Source organism: Plutella xylostella, chromosome 26, assembly GCF_932276165.1.
Source record: "Plutella xylostella chromosome 26, ilPluXylo3.1, whole genome shotgun sequence".
NCBI classification, from domain to species: domain Eukaryota; kingdom Metazoa; phylum Arthropoda; class Insecta; order Lepidoptera; family Plutellidae; genus Plutella; species Plutella xylostella.
This window is the reverse complement of record NC_064006.1, coordinates 7606214-7614711: the sequence shown is the minus strand read 5'-3', so window position 1 is coordinate 7614711 and position 8498 is coordinate 7606214. Positions and strand designations below refer to the sequence as shown.

General features: G+C 33.8%; 1 long non-coding RNA gene across 1 annotated transcript; it reads left to right on the top strand.

Annotated features, from left to right (window-relative positions):
* The first annotated feature begins 3622 nt into the window (after positions 1-3622).
* LOC125490678 lies at positions 3623-4728 on the top strand. The gene is made up of 3 exons (XR_007267831.1): positions 3623-3828; positions 4009-4129; positions 4564-4728. It is a non-coding gene; the product is annotated as an uncharacterized LOC125490678 (long non-coding RNA).
* Positions 4729-8498: the final 3770 nt, after the last annotated feature.

Below are 8498 nucleotides of genomic sequence, written 5' to 3'. Positions count from 1 at the left end.
ACCTTACAAGACAATTAAAAAAAATTGAACCTACCTCTTAAAACCCAGTATGTAGAAGTTAAATGTAAAATTAGCATGAAACGTAGCAGGTTTGGGAAAAACGCTTTCAAACGGTTAGTTAAAATTTACAGCACTATTTGGGCTTACACTTCACCTTAAGTACTATATTGTTCTTACTTTAAGATATAGTAAGGTGCCCAGAATAGTCCCCCAGTTTACGTTTTTGTTACATTACTGATACTTACACGTAAATATAATAATACGTTTAGAGAACCTGATTTCTAAATTCACAGTTAAATGTCACAACTTCATAAGTTGCAATTGCTTTTTGGAACAAAACAGTTTTTTAAACGACCTGAGACAATGTTTACAAAATTTTATTACCTACAACATGCATTTTAAGTAAATATTTGTTATGGAGTTCTCCATGCATTGTTTTTTTAATGTCAACTTGAAGTAGCATTTATGTATTTTGTACAAATGAGTTATTTTTCAGAACAAAAACAAAAAATAAACTCTTAAGAACTCAAATACATATCATAAATTCCAACTCCATCAGTATTTTTCGTCCATTTTGTCCAAAATGAATGAACAACGACTAAACGCTTTAACAATTTTCTTCCAGTCAACTCGCAATAAGCCTGAATGCCGTCATTCTACAGACCTATTATGCTGAAGTGGGTCATCTATTTAACTATAAACTATACGACAAAGACGGTTATGTTCGCGAAATTTCACACATTGTTAACCCAAAGTCATTCTTACATCATTTCGAGACACTTAAAATAACAAAAACTATCAATAGCACGACATCTCCAATAAAATGGTACAATGGTTGACAACACCTGGACTGGGTTGAACAAAAAATACAAAACCGATAAATTAACATTCGGGTGTTAAATGGTTGGTGACATCTGTTGCGTAAAGTTTTTTTTTTCTATTAGTTTCGTACTAGCTTTTGCAGGCGAGCTTCGCTTCGCCTTATGGCCGATTCACATCAAACGAATATTGCCGCTCGCTTGTCATATATCTGTCAGATCCACAGATCCATACAAGTTTAGTTGCGTCAGATATGACCAGCGAACGACGGGTTGTTAATTGCTAATGTTCGGTAGTGCTGGTAATCCCACAGTAAATAGTTAAAAGCTCCACAGAAAACCTTGTATTAATGAAAGAGTAGGTACCTAATGAACATCCTTACACTTGGTACGTATGTAGTAGAATTGCCCTACATAAACTGCAGTGTATGTGTAAATTGTAAAATCTCATAACCGCATTATGATCTACAAGCAAATTAATATAAATAACTGACTCCTACAACTCAATAAATTATCAAATTCAATTTAGATCCAACCATTAACAGTATAAAAGAGCAACTTCATTATATTAGCAACAAAATATAAATCACTTTGATAGCGTCCACCTACACGCTCCACTAACAATACCACTTTAAGATCCATTTCACTAAACTCAGTCCAACAATAGAACCAACGCCCTCAAAACTAACCGATTTCCATACAAAATTCAACAATAACAAACTAATATTTAATTGGAGTCAACTTACATCTGTTTCAAAATGCCATGCGAAAATATACCCTAAAACTCAGTCATTAAAACTCATGTTAAATGCAGAAGACAACTTGGTTTTTCATAATTGAAATCGACACTTCAAATTGTATGGTCATTGACATACAAAGGGTGTATAACCATATACAATCGTATAGTAAGCAAAACCAAGTCGGATCATAGCGACGCGCAAAAAATTTGGGACATCTGCCAACTTATATTGGCTGCGCGGTGAACTTAGGTGCGACTGGCATTTGGAAAAATGAAATGGATATGCTTGAGTAAAATTGTATTAACTAGATATAAGTAAAATTGTATTAGTTTTAAGCAAAAAGTTGAAAAGATGCTCGAGGAGTTTCTTTCGCCATTTCTTTCCTCCTTAATGACGGGGCCTTTGTGAAATGGTGGTAGATTATGACTTTCGACAAGTAATTCTAACATTCTACGTCGAAAAATAAACGATTTCATTTCATTTCACTGTTTTGACGGCACCGTAGCTTAGCCGGTAGTGCATTGAAGCTGCTTCCGAAGCATGGGGCTGCGGGTTCGAATACTGCCCAGGGCACTTGTGTTTGGCCTTGTGTCTGGTTGTCGTTTATCTATTAATTATGTATTCATGTAGATAGATAAGCTGTCAGACAACCATATCACTGGCTCTGCCTAGTTTGGGGTCGGATGGACATGTGTGAGATGTCCCCACATATTATTACTGCTCGTTGAAATTTTTTTAGGACAGTATAGCACTACAATTCGTCACTGAAGCATTTTCATCATCTACTGGCTAGTGGCTACATACTAAGGTATAAATTTACAATGCGCACATATGTGAACCCACCAACCCGCAGTGGACCAGCGTGGTGGGAAATGGTCCAAGCTTAGGCAGGCAGTGTAGACCTTGAAGGTTCTATTCGAGTGGGCCAGTTGCAGGTACGGTGGCCTGAGCCTAAAAGTATACAGGCGGAGTTTTTAAAATAGCGATCTCAAGCTCACATGCTGCTCAAGCACATCCACATAAACACCACTGCTACACACATCACACACAACACGTCCCCGGATTTATAACAGATGTACCTGGTCCCTTCATCAACAGGGATCGCTATTTTAAAAATTCCGCCTGTATACTTTTAGGCGCAGGTCACCGTACTTACACCCCCACAGAGAATAGAATAGAATATTATATGCAATAAGTTTAACAAAACCGCTTACCTGAATAGTCCTGAATATTGCAGTAAGCAAATACTAATACTAGTGACTAGATATTTTAATAATTTTAACCACCCCTTTACCAGCAAGATACGTTTAAGTACTACTTAATTTTTTACTTCGTTTAATTTATTTTATTTGTCTCGCACCGAAATCAGTCGAACGTTCTGTAGCATCCCCTATAATTTGCAAGCAATTGGGCGTAACTACCCCGAGCCGACCCCCAGCAGGGTCTGACTAACTTGTTTGTGTTTAATCATTCCCGAGACAGCAGAATTTGATGCCACTTTAAAACCAGTTTCTGAAAAATTTTAAGTGTTTTTTTGCAGTTGGCCGTTTTTGAAATTACGTCGGTGACAAATATTAGAGCTGGACTGGGGTTTTTGTCACCATGATGAAAAAATTAACCAGTAAATCGCTGTCTGCCCCACTGGGCATAAGGTACAGTTGATATAAAAACAATATATGTATAATGTAGTTGATATACGTCACAAGCGGAGTATAACGACAAAATAACTACAATGGTATCGATTCTGAAGGGCACACTTCCTAATTTTAAAATGAGCTAAAATTTCTAAATTTAACTGACAGCGCTAATTTTTGCTATTCTGAAGGCAACGATTTTAACTGCCAACTAAATTTAATAGGCTGATTTGACGTCTTTAAAATGAGTGTTCCCATACTTAGGACAAATACCAAATGATGGCAGCGAAATATAGATATCATGGAAATATAGTCGTTATTTTATTTTTTTAATCTTAATTTACTTTAAATACATAAAAACATGTTAAAAATATATTTAAAAATATACTAAATGCATTTACAGCCTATTATTATCGTGAAAAGCATAACTATTAGTATTTCCAATGTGACTCATTATAGGTAATTTAGAAATAAATTACTGGCAACCCCAAAAAAATACATTGACTTTTTCATTGTTTTCTTTCTCCGATTGCCGGGAAAAAATTCGATGGTGATAAATACGATACGAAAGATCTTAAATTATCCGTGATAGCTACTTGCTTACAAAGGTTTTCATTACACAAGTTTTCCTATAAGGTAAGCCATAAACATAGTGAAATGTTTAAGGACATGTAACTTGACGGATTCGTCTTTGGAATTCGTGTTGATTGTTACGAAGATTTTGTGCAAATCCATTATATAAAATGAGAAATTCGCACCTTATTCATATTCTGCTTATTCGTGTATATTTGCTTACGAAATATTTTATAATTTCAGATGCAAACATAACCTTAAAACATCAGCCAGCAAGTTATATGAAACACAACACCTGCATCAACAAGTATGAAAGGATCCAGTAGCATTCCCGTTCAGACTATCTAAGTTACCTAAACAGAAGGTTAGTATTTATATTTACTATGTAATAGAGTGAAAAAAAAAGAAAAACCCATGTAAGTACTTACTTACAAAATTAAATGATAAGAGTGTTAAAGATACTTAAGTACTTCAATCTCTCTTAGCGGTGAAACGATTCATCATCAGCCTGCTGGACATAGGCCTCTCCCAAGGAGCGCCACAACACTCTGTCCTCGGCCTTCCTCATCCAGCCACTACCGGCTACCCGCCTAAGGTCGTCGGTCCAGTGGGCAGGTGACGATTAGCCAGTCTCATTAATTGTCTACCGCTGATTGCATCAAAGTCTATCTTGGTACCAACCTACCTATACATACAGTTTGTTTTATGCAGTGCACTATGTGATGTAGTGAAAAATATTATAAATTATTCAATTTAGTTAATGTTATTCATATACTTATCATATTATTATTGTTACAGAACTAAATTGAAACCCAGGAAGGATTATAAAATCTTGTCTTCTCAAAGCGACCTCTTCCAAGACTCGTCAGTGCATATAATAAACAAGATTATTATATTTCATACAAAAGAACTTTGATAGATACATGTGACTATGTTATAAAATGAAATAAAGCTTCTCTAAATTGTGTTACTTTCATTTTCTAGTGGTAATAAAACTTAGTTGGCAGTGAATAAATTTAGTTAGTAAAGCTAACAAACCCCCTCTATTAATTATTTCAAAGATTGACTTTTGGTTACTTTAACAATGCAAAAAGTTTTATTGCTGCCAAGATCATAACCATTAATTTGTTTGGATAGAGGGGAGATGACCTGATCAGTATAGGTTCCTATTACTTTACTCTTTAGTTCCTATGTTATGATAATCATTATACTTAGGTAAGAATACTGAAATTGAGCCAAGTACATCTACCTGCTTTATTATTAGCTAGTTAGAAAGATATGTACTGATCATAATCATTACAATTATTAAGAATTAGCCCTACTGTTCATCTCATCATAGGCAACAGGATTTTGATAAGAAGTTTTGAAGTAGGTAGGTAAGTAAGTAGGTACTTTTCTTTGAGAAGATATGTAGAGTCCTATGATACTTACATAAGTAATAATAAAAAAACCTACTTACCTAGGTACTCACCTCTATTTCAGTAATCAAGATAGGTAACCTAAAAAGTACCTACGTAGCCTGTTGATTGTAAGCAACTTCTTACCTATACTTAACATAGTTTAATCCATTTTCAGCTTTATTTTTGGTTTATAACCATATTTTAGGTTAGTAAATAGATTAAATATATTCTACCTGTACACAAGGAATAATTAAGTTTTATTGTACCTACCTAATAAGGTACTTACATAAGGAAGCATCCTATCAACAAGAGCCCTACTTTGGTTGATTTTCGTCACAATTTGTACTCTCAGGGTTGGTAAAAATAAAACAAATAAGGGGTAATTTCACATATTTATTTCTCCATAAAACAGTACACTTATATCACTGAAATTTGCTTAACTTACTTAAGGAAGACCTAAACTCCAGATTAAATCCATATTTATGCACCTACAACAACGATTTCCCATATATTTCACGATTTTACTTTTAGAAATTTTAGTATAATTTTAAGAGGCACCTTTCCAGACCCCTTTTAAATTTAGGAAGAAGTTGCTAATTTTACGTTGACATCGCTAAAAATGCGACCTTCAGAATACCAATTCGACCATCTAACCTAAGTTGAATAGTTTTAACGCTGTCAGATTCAAAATTTAAAGTGACGTCTCTAATTTTGGAGATAAACGGTGCCTTCAGAATGCCAAATAAATTTAGAGGGAATGTAAGCGTTTTTTGACAGCGTTAAAATTAGAATGTGCCCTTCAGAATCGATACCAATAAGTACTTAAATTGAAATATCCAACGATTCAATCCAAGCGCCATCTTGAGAAGAAAAAGAAAAAACATCCATAGACAAAGATCTCCACATAAAGCCACGTACACACTTTGGTTTCAAGTTACATGGCTCATTTGAATAAGTTATTGTCACTACTGCCAACTTGACGACTCTATTCTTTTGGTCAAGTGACTCAGCCAGGTTAAGTTGACCTTTTAATATGTTTTATGATTTTCATTAGAAATCATATTTTATTTATTATTATTATTTATTTAATTTATAGTGTATAACCCTATATTAATATGGACCCGTAGTGGTTAGTATCAAGTGTACTTTTTATATCTTGCGCACTTACTGCCGTACCTCGGGCGACACATTACTTAGCAATTTCATAATTATCATAAAATCAATAAAAATATGCCCTTTAGGGGTATTATATATATATATTTATTTTTGACAAATTATAGATAGCAAGGTAAATTCAAGCGAATATTCACTTAATCTTCTTAGAGTGGTGACAAACACTAGAGCTGGTCTAGAACTTTTTATACACTCACGGGCAAAGAAACAGTTCCACTTACCAAATGTCGACACGAAACCGCCCCAATTTTTACAAATATTGGATTTTTTTTTTTACAAAATATTCTTGTTTTTAGTTGGCTCAGTTAAATGTACTTCAATGTTGCAGAAGGCGTCATTAAGCTAGCATTTTCCGTTTAGGAATAATGTGGTGCTTTTCTCAGTGGAAACTTTTCATTGCCCGTGAGTATTCATGATTCAAAAATATATAAAAATATACCCCTACAAGGTATATTTTTATTAATTTTTTGATAATTATGCGACCATGTAATGTTGTAGAATAATGTTACCTAAGTTTATGTAAGTGAAAAGTGCCCGGATAGAAACTCTATACTGACGAAAAACAAACAAATGACAGCTGTCGCGCAAACGGCACGTTTAATACTACGAGATAGAGTCGTGGCTCGAGCAGCAGCGCTTCGAAACTTAGTTTTTCGTCATATACAGTGACCCTCTGAGCTCCACAGTCATTGGTTACTTTAGTGACTTAATTCCGTGTCTCCCAAGTGTCAAGTTACATACAATGTACGTGTAAAACTTTTTATTTCCTCAAGTTACGTAGGCGTCAGGCGTTTTTGTTCGTTTCTCTGATTGTACGTGAGGTAATCTTGGTGTCATATTTTAGGTGATGCTGTTATGAAAATATAATATAATATAATATATCTACGGAACAGAAGGGTGTAGTAAGCCGAAAAAGGTGACTCAATAGTTAATAAATATTTATTTATTTACTTACTAAAAGTATTGTAAAACTTTTGTCCTACGGCTTACATTAGCACCTCCTCATGTATGTGTATATACCTAAATTACGTAGGAATATTGCATAGCATTACTATTTCCCTCTATAATTCTAATGTAATGAATTATGGATTCGTAGCATTGGCTAATTTCAGGCGGTAAATTTCTTTCAAACTTGCGTAAATATTAAAAGTTTTGGAAATTTTGCGTAGCCTTTTGAATGGCTAAAGTCTAAAGCGACGACGTGAATAATATAAATTCATCCCTTTTAATGAATTCACACTTACATACATACTAACATCCAATAATGACAACAACCAAATTGTAAATTCGTGTTCACAATATTACCTAGTATACGCCCCGTCGTTAGCCGCCTATTGTGAACTCAGCTTTAGCTTCCAAATCTTATCTTTTTCAATTTCAATGGGTAATAAGTTGACAATGACGATCATTCCGAAGGCTCTTACAGTGACATCTGTATTGGGAGGCTACTTAGATTAACAATATACGAAATAGATAGGGTGTCTACGCAAAATGAAACTCTCTCTGAGTCTCTACAAATAACACCCCACTTCTACAGCTGAGCTTCTATTATGAATTTGTTCTGTTAATGTTTGTTTGTTTGTTGTGTTAAATAAAATGGTTATTGTCAAAAGGTTAAAATTAAAACGGTTAGACTAAACAAATGCGGTCAGTTTTTGCTTTGCTTTATTATGTAACCCACCATCTTCTGCGTATGTTGTTAATCTAAGGGAGGCTACGAATGTTTTAAAAGTGCATGTAACAATAGCATATTAGGGACATCCGTAAAAGGTTAAGATGTAAATCTAACTACAAGTCGCATTCTTGTAGGTTTATAAATTAAAAGAAATTCATATTAATAGGTTAAATGTATAAGACAAGTATTTGAATCTCATGACGGCATAGTCATAATGATATTGTCTATTCTGTAGTTAATACTAAGACATATCATTATGACATCAAATTTTATATATATTATAATGATATACAATATCATTATGATATTGTATATCATTATAATATTTTCATTAGAAAATAATTATAATCTCTTTGTAATTTGAGTTGATTTTGTGTATTTATTATATAGGTATTTAGCTGAAAAAGGTATAGGTGTATGTAATGTGTAAGAAGTAACAAATATTTCAGTAGCCTTTATTTTATACTCTATTGAAGATTAATTAA